The following is a 15,635-nucleotide window of genomic DNA, read 5'->3' on the forward strand; positions in this document are numbered from 1 at the left end:
TTCATAAACAAAAACAGGAAACAACACTCCATGTAAGCATATGCAATTCTGATAAAATATACACTACTAAACTTAAATGAGACCACAACCCAGAAAAATACAGACCTTATCACTATTGAAGAAGAAGAAGAATAACCAGTGGAAGAGCATGGCCCCACCCCCCTCCACCCATGGAAGACATCCGCGTGATCTGAGAAGACTAGAACCATTGAACCCTTGGCTCAGAGTTGGAGACATCTTCGCAGAAACAGAAACACATAATAAAAGACCAACAAATTCAAAATGATAAATGTAGAAGATGCCAAGAGAAAACAGAAACAATCCAACACATTACAGGATCCTGTAGCAGTTTAACTCAATCTGATTACTTACACGGCACAATCAAGTGGCAAGCATCATTCATCATAATCTTGCTTTAAAATTTAAACTCATAAATGAAATCACACTTTACTATAAAGTGATCCAGTTTTTGAGTCAGAAAACCACAAATTATATTACAGTTGATCCGTTATTACAGAAAAGACAATCCACAATAAGTGCCCAGATATAATAATACAGGATAAAAAAGCAAGAACAGCTTATTTAATAGATATAGCTATTCCAAACATACAAAATTTACAGAAGTGCCAGAAACACACTGAATTGAAAGAGGAAATTGAAAGACTTTGAAACATGAACAAGATATACATTGTTCTGATAGTAATATCTACAACTGGCGTCATCCCAAAGTCGCTCCACAATAGCATTAAACAATTAGAGCTACACAGTAAATTTCTATGTAAATCTTCTGAAGGCCACAATACTAAACACCACTAAAATCGTCCGAAAGATCCTAGCAATTGTCAAATCAGTATACTTGGCTTTGCCTGCACCTCAGTTTAAGCTGAGAAAAAATATAATAAATTCAAGGGGGTACAGTTCTGGGAACTGAATTTTTAAAAATTATATATTAACCTAAAGAGAAGCAGGGTCAATTTATTAGAATTTTACCACCGCTTTAAGAGTTGAATCTTGAGAAACAAACACAGAAAGACAGAGTTATTTCACTGAGGCTTTTCACAATTGGAAAGGAGCCAATGTTTTCTGCTGGAAGAGTTATCAAGGTGCAATGGGACAAACAAAACCAGATCTGCATCTACCATTTCCTGTGTTTACGCCTTTCAGTAGTAAAGCTCTGAATATAAGAGATGGTAGAAATGTTGAATACTCTTTGACTAAGAGCAGTACATGATACTTCAATTAGTAATTTTATATGTGAAAACGATAAGTGATTTTCAGTCAAAGTAGATGCATGGTATTTGGATGAAGATAATTGAATTAATGAATAGGTTACTTCTATTCTTGTATTCGTTTTATTTTGAGTAGTGGCACAGAATAAGCCCTTCTGGCCCATCGAACCACTGCACCCAGCAACCCTCAATAACCCCTGATTTAACCCTAACCTAATCACAGGACAATTTACAAAGACAATTAACCTACTAACCCATATATCTTTGGTTTGTGGGAGAAAACCTCTGCATTCTATGGGGGGAACAAACAAAATCCTCTCAAAGGATGCCAGGGTTGAACTCCAACATCCCGAAGATGTGTTCTTATCACATCATATAAACAACTTATGTTCCAACGACTCCTGGAGGAAAGATCTGGCCGGAGAACAAAGCAATGGGTGTCTTCCATTGTATACTATAAGCACGAACATCTCCGGAACTGTACTAAAACCATAAGTATACACCTCCTTAAATTCCAGTTCACTTCATTCTTCTTTCCCCTAACAAGTTTGTGCAATTTGCCACAAGACTTGAGACCATCGGCATGCTACTTTTGCAGTCTCCTTTCTCTTTCACACAAAGGTCAGTTAGCCTAATAACTGTTATTTGAAAATCTTAGAATCCATCACTCATAAAATAATAGCAAGGTATTTAGAAAATCATAATCAGTCAAATCAAGCCATCATGGATTTACAGAAGGGAAATTTTGACAAATTTGATAGCATTCTTTTTGGATGTAACAAACAAGGTGGATAAAGGAAAACTGGTGGAAGTAACGAATTTTCATTTCCAGAAGAGATATTATAAGGTGCCACATCAAAGGCACCTTGCACCAGGTAAGAACACAATGGTTTGTGATAAATGTATCATTTTCAGGTTGGTAATCAGTATACGGCTAGGACTTAGCTATACATTAATGATTTGATTGAGCAGATCAAGAGTGTTGTAACAAAATTTGCTGATGATAGAAAGGTAGGTTGATAAGCAAATTGTGAGAACATAAAAACTCCTATACGCAAATGGACAAAGGTTAGCCAAAGGAGTACAAAATAGGAAATGTAAGGTTATCCACTTTGAAAGAAAGAATGACAAGCTAATTAATTTTTAAATGAGTTGAGAGTACTATTGTGATAAACTGGAGACCAGGAAATGCAAATGTTAGCATACAGATACAGCAAGTAATTAGGAAGGTTAGAGTAATGAGTATGAAAGTAGAGTTTTAGTGCATTTTTACAGGGCAATGAGGAGAAAGCTCCTGATCTCTATAATTAAAAAAATATGTATAGTGCACAGAAGGTTCACTCAGTTGATATCTGGGATGAAAGGTTGACATACTTAGAAAGTTTGAGCAGGTTGGGCCTAAGTTTACTGGTTCTTTGAAGAATATGAGATATTATTGAAAGATATAAGATCCTGAGGAAATTAATAGGCGGTTACTCAGAGGAGGTTTCCCCTAGCTACTAGGCCAAGGAGGCATAGTTTCAGAATAGTTATTATTTCAGATGGCAATGAAGAGGAGTTTTTTCTCAGCAAGTTGTGACTATTTAGAATTGTCTAAGAACTGTGGAAGCAACATCAGAGAATATTCTCAAGGTACAGAGATGACCGACTTTTGAACTGTAAAGCAGTCAAGGAGTACAGGAAGAGAGATGGAAAAAATGGTGTTAAGGCCATCATTAGAGGTGATGATCTCACTGGATGGCAGAGCATGTCCAAGGGGACAAATAGCCTGGACCTACTCCTTTTTCTTGTGGTCTCATTTCAAGATAAAGCATTGATTCATAATAATTCAGCTTTTGCGCAGAACAGATGTGAAAGATAAGAGAAGTGCTATTTACCCATGCAATGAGCTTTAAAGAGCTGGTCCTGAAATTGTTCAGCACTTCTTTTGTTTTATAGAAAGTGGACTTTGTTTATTCCCCCAGAGCTATTTTGAGAAGCTTTAGAAATATCACCTAGTGCATCACACTGCCTCAGAAGCAGAGGGTATTACTGTACAGTCTTTCACTGCCACTGAGAAATAGCCACTCAGTGAGACATCATCAGTGAACTGTTAAAGGCACACGCACGCACACATGCATGCACACGGCCAGCTATCCTTCAGCTATTGCTGTGGACAGAGTTGCATTGTTCTTTAGACAAGCGCCAAGATTTATTGAGAGGGACCTACAGAGGCTGATTGACCCTATCACCCACTGGAGGAAAGTTTTATAGTCAAAGGACCACAGGATCTCTTCAGAGCCAACTGGAGGTGACCGTGTCAGAAGGTTGTCAAGGAATTCTTTGTTTGAAACAATGTTCCTTGCAGTGCTGGCCAGTGTCACTTAAAACATTATCACCTTAGGTTTTTCTACATCTCAAGATTGCAGAGTCAAAATCACAATCAGGTTTAATATCACTGATGTCATAAACATTTGGTGCTTTTTGCGGCAGCATAAAATGCAATACATAATAATAAAAAAACATTAAGCATTGCAATAAGAAATACATATTAATTAAATAATTAGTGCAAAAAGAGAGCAAAAAAATATTGAGGTGGACAAAAACATTGTCCACTCGGAAAGCTGATGGCGGAGGGCAAGGAGCTGTCCCTAAATGTTGAGTGTGTGCCTTCAGACTCCTGGACCTCCTCCTTTACGGTGGTAATGAGAACAGAGCATCTCCTGGGAGATGGGGGTCTTTCATGATAAGTGCCACCTTTTTGAGGCATCACCTTTTGATGATGTCCCCGATGTTGGGGCTGATGATGGGGCTGGCTGAATTTGAAATTTCCTGCAGCTTTTTCCAATCCTGTGGCCCCTCCATACCAGATAGTGATGCAACCAGTTACAGTGCTCTCCACAGTACATCTGTAGAAATTTGCAAGAGCCTTTGGTGTCATACCAAGTCCCTTCAAACTTTGAATAAAACGCAACGACTGCCATACTTTCTTTGTAACTGCATCAATGTATTTGGTCCAGAATAGATCTTCAGCAATGTTGACTCCCAGGAACTTGAAACTGATCACCCTTTTCACTGCTGATCCCTCGATGAGGACTAGTGTGTGTTCCCTTGATTTCCCCTTCCTGACGTCCACAATCAATTCCTTGCTATTACTGATGTTGAGCGCAAGGTTGTCATTATGATATCACTCAACCAGCTGATCTATCTCACTCCGGGATGTCTCCTTGTCACCATCTAAAATTCTGCCAATAGTAGCTGTATCATCAGCAAATTTTTAGATGGTGATTGAGCTGTGCCTAGAAACACTGTCGTGGGTAGAGAGAGGGAGGAGAGGCAGGAGAGGGAGGAGAGAAGGGAGAGGGGAGAGAGGAGGGAGAGGAAGAAAGAAAATGGTCCAAGCATGGATCCTTGAGGGACCTGATTGTTATTCTCAACTGATCTGCCTGTATCCCATTCTTCCTTTCTGCTGCTTTGCTTGTATCTCTCCCTTTCTCTGAGTGTGATTTCTGTTTTTCTCTTTCCATATTTAGCTACTATGTAGGTACTGATCTGCATTTCCCTGTCCTTTCCTCTCTCCATGCATGCCTCTCGTAGTCTATCCCTCTGATCATCTCTGTCTCTTTTCATGTTCTTCCACACTCATTCAGTCCACATTCTTTGGACTTGCTGCTAATTATGAAATTGCAGGATTTGTCACTTAGAGACAGCAATGAACGCTGGATACAGAAAACACAAAGAAGTTTAGGATCCCAGAGATGGAGGTTGGGGCAGTTGTTAGGTTGTTGGTCATGTACAGTAGAGAAGTTTTTCCTGCTGCAAGGGCAACCTATAAAAGTTAAGATTCGTCTCTTTCGTACACTTTCTGCCTGCCCCCTTCTCTCTCTCTCTCTGCCCCTCTTTCTTCCTCTCTCTCTCTCTCTCTCTCTCTCTCTCTCTCTCTTCATGACTATTCCAACATGATCACCCAAGAAGATCATACTCAAACTCAAGTATACCTAAACACCTCAGAAAGTTGTTCTCTACTGCAGTGGAAATGCACTGGGAACACACAGAGCAGACCACAGGGTACAATCCTGAAGGAGAAGGTTACATCTCTCTGGAGGAGAGCGCTTTGGGTCTGAAGGGTGCTGAGGCAGAAGAACTCCAGATATCAGAAGAAGCTGAGTGTGCCTATACTTGTCAGTTATGATTCTATAGCACCATAGCACTTCCTGAAACTAAGTCAAGAGTAATGACTAGATTATGATTCGTTGCTTTAGTAAGTTTCCTTTGCAACCAAATACTTTGCTGCACTGGTGATGCACCATATGTGCAGCTGATTGTGGGTGAAAGAATTCTGTAATACTCTTCACCTCTCAGTTCCTTACTCTTAACTAAAGTAAGTCAGCCCACTGCAGATGCAATGTTTGTACAGCTGTAACTGCAAAGGACAAAACAAATGGCTGCCACTGGATACTATTTGGAACCTGTCATGTGCTGCAAGGCTATAAAGTCCCCTTTTTGTCTGATGTTTGTCCTTTCCTCAGAAAAGCTTCACTTAAACGTTGTAAGCAAAAAAAAAGTAATCTTAACCTAGGGTGCCTTGTGGTGTCAATTGAAGGCTGCATAGATAACAAACAGTGCTGATATGGTTTAGCTCCCTTAAACATGATGGTTCAATATCAGCAACAATCCTGGGCTCGTGCTGATTCTGCACAGCAGTGCAGAACAACATTATAGGACCGTAGAATCTTAAGACATAGAGGTAGAACTAGGCCACTTGGCCCATTGAGTCTGCCTCAGCATTCAATGATAGCTGATTTATTTTCCATCTCCACCACATTCTTTTGCCTCCTCCCTAAAACCCTTGACACTTTTACCTGTCAACTCCACTTTAAATATACCCAGTGACTTGGCCTCCAGAATCATACATGGTAAAGAATTCCTCAAATTTTCCACCCTCTGGCTAGAGAAATCCCTCTGTTCCAAAGGGGTGTCCCTTTGACTCTGAGACTGCCCCCTGCCCCTAGACTCCCCCACTCTAAGAAACTTCCTCTCCATACCCACGCAATATCTGGTAGGTTCAACGGGATCTCCCTCATTCTTCTAAACTCAGTGAGTAGGGGCCCAGAGGCATCAAACACTCCTCATGTGTTAACCCTTTCATTCCCAGGATCATTCTTGTGAACCTCTTCCCCGATGCCAGCATATCGTTTCTTAGATATGGGGCCCAAACCTGCTCATAATTCTCCAAATGAGGCCTAACCAATGCCTCTTAAAGCCTCAGCATTACATGATGACACCAATCCCATGGACAGACCCAGCAGTTACTATGTTGAACAAAAAACCATCTGCTGGAGGAACTTAGCAGGTCTGGAAGTATCTATGGAGGGGAAAGGACCACCAATGCTTCAGGCCAAGACCCTTCATCTGGACTGGTATGGATTAGTATGTTGAGAAGACTTTGAACACAAGGCTGAGCATTTGCAAAGTTTGTGACCAATACAAACTATCCACTTTGCGACCAACTTAAATCAAGATGGAGCAGGCATTATGCTTGAAAAGTGAAGTCAGTGAAAAGATAACAGAATATCCATATCTGAACAGGACTTCATGTTGACAAGCTTGACTTATTCAATTGTTATTTTATTCTATTTAATCCTTGTTGCAATATCTGCTGACACTAAGAAGTGAACTGAGAGCTTCTGCTGCTGTACTTGACAGAGAAAGTCTGCACTTACTCCGTCTGGTTTCTCTAACACCAGTCCTCACTGACAGCCTTTCCACACTAAGCCACGGGTTAATTCTGTTTTGGATACATGCCAGGTTTCAGTCATGGCAAGGTGCCAACATGGGAAGAGCCGGGTTCATGCCAGATCCCTGGCATCCAGGTTCTTGACATAGCCGCAGGAATGGGCAGGTCTCTTTCAGAGCAGCTTTAACAGTAACACATGACTCAACTTGGCCTTTTTACTGCTGATTCCTCCAACACTCTTGTTCCTGAAAATGTACCCAGAGCGTGTACCCAGAACACATTACCAAAATAACAGTAGCTTCATTATGAAATAAGAGCCACTAACATACAGAACTGTGTTAGTTTATTATTTATCAAGCCAGCAATATCTGTGCCAAATCCCTTGCAGCTGTTCACTTTAGCACATTTATTGAAAAAAGTCTAAGAATGGAGAAACTGGATCCCTTAACTCAAACAGTGATTTAATCTGGTGTAGGTTGCTCTAGCGTTCACTTCAGTGAAACTGCATCCAAAAGGGGATCCGGGACAGGCACTTAGAACCATAGAATATTACAGCACAGAAACAGGCCTTTTGGCCCTTCTTGGCTGTGCCGAACCATTTCTTTGCTAGTCGCACTGACCTGCACCAGGCCCATATCCCTCCATACACCTCTCATTCATATACCTGTCCAAGTTTCTCTTAAATGTTAAAAGTGAGTCCACATTTACCACTTCATCTGGCAGCTCATTCCACACTCCCACTTCTCTGCACTATTCACCTCAGCACATTGGACATTCTCCTGCAGGTCATCGATGGCACTGTATATAACAAGTAGAGCTACTCCTTCACAGCTCCAGCAACCCAGATTTTATCCTGACTTTTGGTGCTGTCTCTGTGGAGTCTGCGTATTGCCCCTGTGCCACACTGGTTTCCTTCCACATGAGAAAAGTGTCTGGTTTGGGAGTTAATTGACTGCTATACATTTCCTTACTTTGTAAATGAGTGGTAAAGTCTGGGTTGGGTTGATGGGTAAGTGGGGAGACTAAAATTGGAGTAATGTAGGGCTTGTATGAGTGGCATTTGATAGTCAGCTGAAGGGCTTATGACTGAAGAAATGCAAACATGCTTAGTGCACTGAAAAACAATTTAGTACAGTTTCTGGTTAGAACAAAATGCATTTTTATATTCAGGTTTTTAAGGTTACAATAGAAACACATGGAAACATGCAAGCATTTCATAGTTCAAAGTAAATTTATTATCAAAATACATGCATGTTACCATATACAACCCTGAGATACATTTTCCTTTGGATTTACTCAAGAAATCCAATAACCACAATAGAATCAATGTGAGACTGCACCGAATGGCCGTACAACCAGTATGCAAAAGACAACAAATTATGCCAATACAAAAAGAAACAATAAATAAATAAATAAGCAAGCAAGCAATAAATATCGAGAATATGAGACCAGAGTCTTTGAAAGTGGGAACATCTCACTGATGGGGCAAGTGAAGTTATCCCAATTGGCTCAAGAGCTTGATGGTTGAGGATTAATAACTGTTCCTGAACATGGTGGTATGGGTCCTGAGACTCCTGTGCTTTTTTCCTGATGGCAGCAGCAAGAAGAGAACATGAACTGGGTGGTGGGGACCCTTGATGATGGATGTTGTTTTCCTGCAACAGTGCTCCATGTAGATGTGCTCTGTGGTGGGGAGGACTTTACCCATGATCCATTGTTTTCTGTTCAAGGTCACTGGTGTTTCGATACCAGGTTGTGATGCAGCCAGTCAATATACTCTCCACTACACATCTGTAGAAGTTTGTCAGAGTGTTAGATGTCATGCTGAATCTTTGCAAACTCCTAAGGAAGTAGAGGCACTGTTATGCTTTCTTCACAATTGCACTTACTTGCTGGGCCCAGAACAGGTCCCCTGAAATGATAACACTGAAGAATTTATAGTTGCTGAACCTCTCCACCTCTGATCTCTCAATAAGGACTGACCAATGGATCTCTGGTTTCCTGCTCCTGAAGTCTATAATCAACGGCTTGGTCTTGCCGACATTGAGTGAGAGGTAGTTGTGTCATCACTCAGTCGGATTTTCAGTCTCCCTTCTATATGTTGATTCATCGTCCCCTTTGATTCAGCCAACAACAGTGGCGTCATCAGTAAACTTGAACTTGGCATTGGAGCTGTGCTTAGCCACACAGTCATAAAGCAGGGGGCTGAGCACACAGTTTTATAGTGCACCTGTTCTGATGGAGATTGTGGGGGAGAAGATGTTGATGTCAATCCAACTGACTGGGGTCTGCAAGTGAGGAAATTGAGGATCCAATTGCACAAAGAGGTATTGAGGCCAATTTCTTGAAGCTATTGAATAGTTTTGAGGGGATGATATTATTAAATGCCAAGTTGTAGTTGATAAAGAGCATCCTGATGTGTGCATCTTTGCTGTCCAGATGTTCCAAGGTTGAGTGAAAAGCCAATGAGATGACATCTGTTGTAGACCAATTCTGCTGGTAGGCAAATTGGAGTGGATCAAAGTCGGTTCTCAAGCAGGAGTTGATATGTTTCGTCAGCAGCCTCTCAAAACACTTCATCACAATGCATGTAAGTGCTACTGGGCAATAGTCATTCAGGCAGGTTACCACATTCTTCTAAAGCACCAGTATAATTGAAGCAGGGGGCTACCCAAGACTGCCGATGCTGTAGGGTAACGTAATTGGTGGAAATGTACATAATTCACAACCATCTACATTGAGTTGGGGTACAGTTTAGCAGGGTGGTCTGATGCGATGACGCATTATGTGAAGTTCTGTTACCGTACTTATTGTGTTCAACGTTTGGAGTAAGATAAATGAGATGTTATGGTTTTCCTTAAATATAAAATGATTCATGCAGCTTTATTTGTGAAAACCTACATTGGTGACCCCAATGCTCTAGGGTGATTCCAGAGTTATTGAGCATGTTGGCCAACATAGTTGCTTTGAAACTGCCAGAGTACTGAGAGCAAAATGCCATTGCTTGGATTGTATAAGCCAAGGCCCAATTTGTGCTGCAAGAAATCACCTCTGACAAGACCAAATTTTTCTATGTGGTAGCATCGTTCGGCAACTTCACGGCCACAAGAGTGGTGAATCTACTAGAATACCTGCCCAAACATGATAAATACCAATCACTGAAAACTCACCCCTTCCAGACTTTTGGACTGTCGGAGGCCGTCAACGGCAGCAAGATCCAGGCTTCGGGACACTATGGATGACGCTCTGCCTCAGCGGGTTACGTTACACATGGGACTTTGTCCTGGCTAAAGTGGCCAGACCTCTGCTTGGTGCAGATTTCCTGTGTGCCTAACGACCGTGACTCAGTCTGAAGAACTGCTGGCTTGTGGATGTCAGGACTTTGTAGGGAACTTACTGGGGAAGCAAAATAACAACTCAATGACCCTGTCAAGTGCATAAGCCCATATTCTCCACTACAGTCACAAAACGTGGGATCGGGCACCCCATCTCCACAACTGGCCCGCCAGTCCATGCCAGAACGCGTAGACAGGCCCCGGGGAAGCTGGCAACCACAAAGGCTGAGTTCGCCAACATGGAAAGACTCAGCATTGTACATCGGTCAAATAATCCCCAGGCTTCACCCTTACATTGGTCCCTAAATCCAATGGTGGTTGCTGCCCATGTAGTGATTACCGAAGTCTTAATGAGGTCCCACCCCCAATCGTTACCCGGTCCCACGTATCCAAGACTTCTTAGCACGAAAATTCAAGTATTTCCAAAGTCGATCCAGTTTGGGGCTACCATCAGGTGCCTGTGTGCTCGGAGGACTTTTGCAAAACAGCCGTGTTAACCCTGTTTGGCCTCTGAGTTTCTGTGCATGCTGCCTGGACTGAAAAATGCGGCACTTTCCAATGGCTGATGGACTCTGTGTTAAAAGACTTGGACTTTCTTTTTGTTTAACTCGATGACATAAGCACTGCCAATGCATCCAAATCTAAGCCACATATCTAATCCCCGCACACTTTTTCAGAGCTTAAGCCAACACATGTTGATTATTAACCCTGCTAAATGCCAGTTTGGGTTGACTTTCTTGGCCACTGCATCTCTGCAGAAGGTGCGAAACCCCTCCCATCAAAAGTAGCTGCTGTTAGGGATTTCCCATTGCCCCGCACTACAAAAAAACTACAGGACTTTTTAGGTATGGTCAGTTTCTATAACTGCTCCATTCCACGAGCTGCTGAATTTGTGCGCTTAAAGGCGATAGCCCTTTTCATGTGCTTGACTGGTCAGTGGACGTGACAAGGGCATATGAAAGCTCTTTCCAATGTGACCCTACTGGTGCACCCACTTCCCAACACACCTACAGCCATTACTACTGACGCTTCAGACTATGCTGTGCACGAGCAGCTGGTCAGAGGCCTGTAACAGCTGCTCACCTTCTTCAGCCGGCAGCTCCGTCTGCCTGAGAGGAAGTACAGCACATCTGACCGTGAGCTTCTCTGTCTCCATCTGGCTGTCCACCATTTTTATTTTCCTCCAGAGGGTCACCACTTCACAGCATTGATTGACCAAAAACCCCACGTGCACACAATGGCCAAAATATCAGACCCTTGGTCTGCACAGCAGTGTACCTGTCCTACATATCTGTGGTCCCCAATTCATTTCAGACTTCTGATCTGCCTGGTACCTTGATGTTAGGCTACATCACACCATGACATATCACCCGCAGTCTGATGACCTATGTGAGCGATTTCAATGCCCCTTAAAGCTCTGAGGGCCTCCCTGATGGATGTGTTGGCATGATCATCTCCTGTGAGTCCAGCTGGGGCTCAGATCCACTCCAAATGAGGACCTGTGGTCATCCGTGGCTGAGATGGTATATGGGCAGCTGTTACGAGAACCAGGTGGTTTTATTCCTGATGCCACAACTGCCTGGTCAGCCTCTCAAGACATTCCACCTTCCTCAGTAAATTCAATCCCTTTGCATCTATTCCTACCTCCTATCATGCGTACAGCACCTCTTGGGTTCCTGTTGACGAACAGATGTTCTCATCTGCCACAACACACACCAACATGCCCGTTCTGCCTTCTGGAACAGAGAGAAAAGACTTTTAGCATAGATAAGAGGGGTAAACCCGAACATATTTCGGTAGATCACCTTAAACCGGCCCACCAAGATTTGGAGGATTCCACTATCATGCCCCTGCTGTCACAGCATGACCATGAACATGTCACACATCTCGGGTCGAGCCAGAGATGCCTGCTTTTCCTCCCCTCGTGGAACACAGGACCCGGGTCGGGTGGCTCACCTGAACTCTGAACAGGCTCACAATGATGGTTTCAGTGAATTCTGGGTGGGTGCTGTTAAGGCTGTAACTGGTAGGAATGTACATAATTCACGACCACTGATATTGAGTTGGAGTACACTTTAAGAGGCTGGTCTGACTTGATGACGTATTACGTGAAGTTCTGTTGACCTACTTTTTGTGTTCAATGTTCAGAGTACAATAAGTGAGTTGTTGTGATTTTTCTTAGATATAATTTGCGTCCGCCATTTTATTTGCAAAAACCTACGAGAACGAGAGGTAACGATCTCAATGAACGCTCCAGCCAGTTGATCAGCACAGGTCTTTAGTACTCGGCCAGGTACCCCATTTGAGGCAGGTGATTTCTGTGGGTTCACCCTCCTGAAGGATGCTCACAAATCTGCCTCAGAGACTGAAATCACAGGATCAATGGGGTCCATGGGAGTTCATGATGGTTCCTCTATGTTTGGATCATCAAAGTGAGCAGAGAAGGCATTGAGCTCATGTGAAAACAAAGCTCTGGTGTTGCCTGTGTCATTTGACTTGACTTTACAAGAGCATTCAAACTTTGCCACAGCTGTTGAGCATCAGTCATTGATTCAAGTTTAGTCTGGAGTTGACATTTTGCTTGTAAGATGACATTCTGGAGATCATACCTGGACCTCTTGTAACTTTCTTGGTCGCCACACTTGATTGCCTCTGATCTGACTCTCAGCAGGTTGCGGATCTCATGGTACGTTTCTTGAAATACTGAATGATTTTCTTTTTCAAAAAAAAGATATTTTTTCAATACCTTGGGTGAAAAGGAAAATATCTGTCAGCATTACTCATAGTTACACTTTCAATTATGCATACTGCTCCTTTAGGCAAAGTATTTGAAGATCAAACTCTACATTGTATAGAAAACACAATGGCAGTGCAAAATTTGTGTCATGGAGAATAGAGTTCTATCAGAGAGTTTGGTGGGTGGGGTCATTGGATTTAGTCTTAAAAAAGAGTAAAGAAGAGAAAGCTTGAAGAAAAATGTGACTAAAAACCTCAAAATAGTCATAAAAACCTGCTTGAGCTTGTTGGACAGGGAACACTTAAATGTGATAAAAGCACCATTGTTCTTTCAAAATCTTGGCAAGCAGTGTAACTTCCAAAGGTTTGTTTTTGTACTTGGTAAAAGTGTAACTGATTTTCCTGTATTGAGGCCCCATTTGACAAAAGGTACAAGAAGATCTAGTGAATGAACCTTTATTTATGAATTGACATAAATGAAAATGTTTTCAGATGCCAAAATTTAGGTTAATTATTCACAGTAGTTATAGTGAGTGGTGCGTATTGTATTCTTCTGTAATATTTTAGGATATGTTGAATTAAGACACTTCTATGATCTGCATTTTAATCCTATTGTCAGTACACAGAAAATAAGTTAAATTAGAACCTGAAGTATAATTTTCTCGTAAGCTAAGTATTTGTAAGTTTTTATTGTCCACTAACAGTGCTTTGAATAAAAATAACTTCATTAATATTATACATAAGAGACTAAAATAAGTAATTGTTTTTTCAGATAAAAATGGTATATTCAGTTACAAATGAGAAAATTGTTTGTTTTATCTTGCCAAATAACAGTAAGATCTATTAGTCCTTGGCAACAGATTTTAATACAACAAAGCATAAATCCAGTAAAGATATCTTCACTGCATGTTCAAGAAGGGTATATTTCCACATTCTACATTAAAAATCTACAGCTTTACAACACTAAGTGCGATGAAGCACTAATTGCATTGTTAAATCGCTTGTCCAACATCCAATACTAAAGAGCAGCAAGTTCTTTCATTTCATATCGGGAAAAGCATAGCCATTATGCTTGATTACCATCACAAAATCATTCCTTTGGAAACCAACTCTATTCCTATCCCTTGTAACTGTCAGAAACTGGATTATTCTCTTTGCAGTCTTGGTCTCCTATTTGACCCAGAGGTTAACTTTCAAAAACATGTCTCTTTGATCAGGAATACCACTTATTTCCATCTCTATAACATTACTTGATTTCTTTCTATCTCAAGGGCACATTGGTGACTGAAACCTGCTACACATTACACCCACAAATGCAGTTATAATGCTTTGGGATGATTGCGTTTTTTTCCCATGGTGGTGAATATGGCCCTCAATTTCTTCACATTTGGATTTTTCCAAATTGGTGTTGAAAATATCAGAAATATGTTTTCACTGGCTGCCCTAAAAATGTGACCAAAGATGAACTCATCCCTGACTCGAGCAGGACAGCCACAGACAGATGTTGTATTTTTTTTCCTGGGATTGTGGGTTTCACAATGGCGTGGGTTGTAATTGACTGTAAAATGCAAGTTAAGAGCAAATAGAAAATGCATCAAGTTACAACTGATCCATGAGGAAGTAGGAATAAATATAATGAACAATGTCAGGAACCCATGTAATCTCATGATATCTCCCTTTTGTGCTAGTCCACTGCTGCTCTGTCTACAACTGTTGGAGCACACTGTGTGTTGGCCGCTGGTGGAGAAGGATCTTTCATACTGTGTCAGCTGACTGGCAGGCGTTAATTAGTTCATTTGGCACAGTTCCCAAGCACAGCCAGCAGGGGGACAAGGGCAGATGGGGTGATGAACTGAAAACTCTAAAATTCAAGTTGGCGAATCCTCACAGCTGAAGGTTATATGCATGTCATTGTAATGATGAGCTCCTGGAGTAAAAGCTCTCCCCTCCCCAACCTCATAATGAGAAAATAATTCTGCTCCTAGTGAAGCTGGGCTGCTGCAGCTTCAACAGATAGCAAAGGTCATTATTTGGTTAGCTTGGAAAAGAACGAAAGGAGATGATGCTAGGATATTTAAAACTAAATCATTCAGGCTCTCCCTGGGTTATTAATGTCCAACTTATCAACATCTGTGCATATGAATGAGCTCTCATAAACTGTAAGTTCAAATATCAAGACTATAGTCTCCCTGCAGTAATCAGACACCATTGTTTCTAAAGAACACAAGCTGCCAATTTCACATCAGGAGACCACGCAAGAGAGTTAGTTTGGAATTGATAAGCAATCAGTTCTATTGATACTTGTGCAACAACACCACAAAAAACAATGTAAGATCAACCGATTTTTAAAGCCCATCAAAACCAGCTATTCAGCATGAAGCTTCTTTACATGTCTAACTAGGTAGGAAAAAGCAATAAGCAATAATGTTAATTATTCCTCATCAATATCGTTCATTACAGTACTATGAAGCTATGGTTACCCTATCAAGTGATTTCCTGTATTTTCTGACTTATGAACATATGAACAAATCTACTGGGAGGTGACAAAGGACTGAAGAAGATGGAATCTGATAGGAGAGGACAGTAGTCCATGGAATGAAGAGGAGGTGAAGAGGGGAA

General features: G+C 41.5%; 1 long non-coding RNA gene across 1 annotated transcript in view; it reads right to left on the reverse strand.

The window, feature by feature from the left end:
• Positions 1-15,635, reverse strand: part of LOC132391467 (uncharacterized) — a 63,063-nt gene that overhangs the window by 3,272 nt on the left and 44,156 nt on the right. The window contains exons 4-5 of the long non-coding RNA XR_009511220.1: positions 12,237-13,026; positions 11,925-12,016 (exon numbers count right to left, since the gene is read on the reverse strand). This is a non-coding gene — a long non-coding RNA (uncharacterized LOC132391467). The remainder of the gene's footprint in view (positions 1-11,924; positions 12,017-12,236; positions 13,027-15,635) is intronic.

This window comes from Hypanus sabinus, chromosome 3 (assembly GCF_030144855.1).
Source record: "Hypanus sabinus isolate sHypSab1 chromosome 3, sHypSab1.hap1, whole genome shotgun sequence".
Taxonomy (NCBI): domain Eukaryota; kingdom Metazoa; phylum Chordata; class Chondrichthyes; order Myliobatiformes; family Dasyatidae; genus Hypanus; species Hypanus sabinus.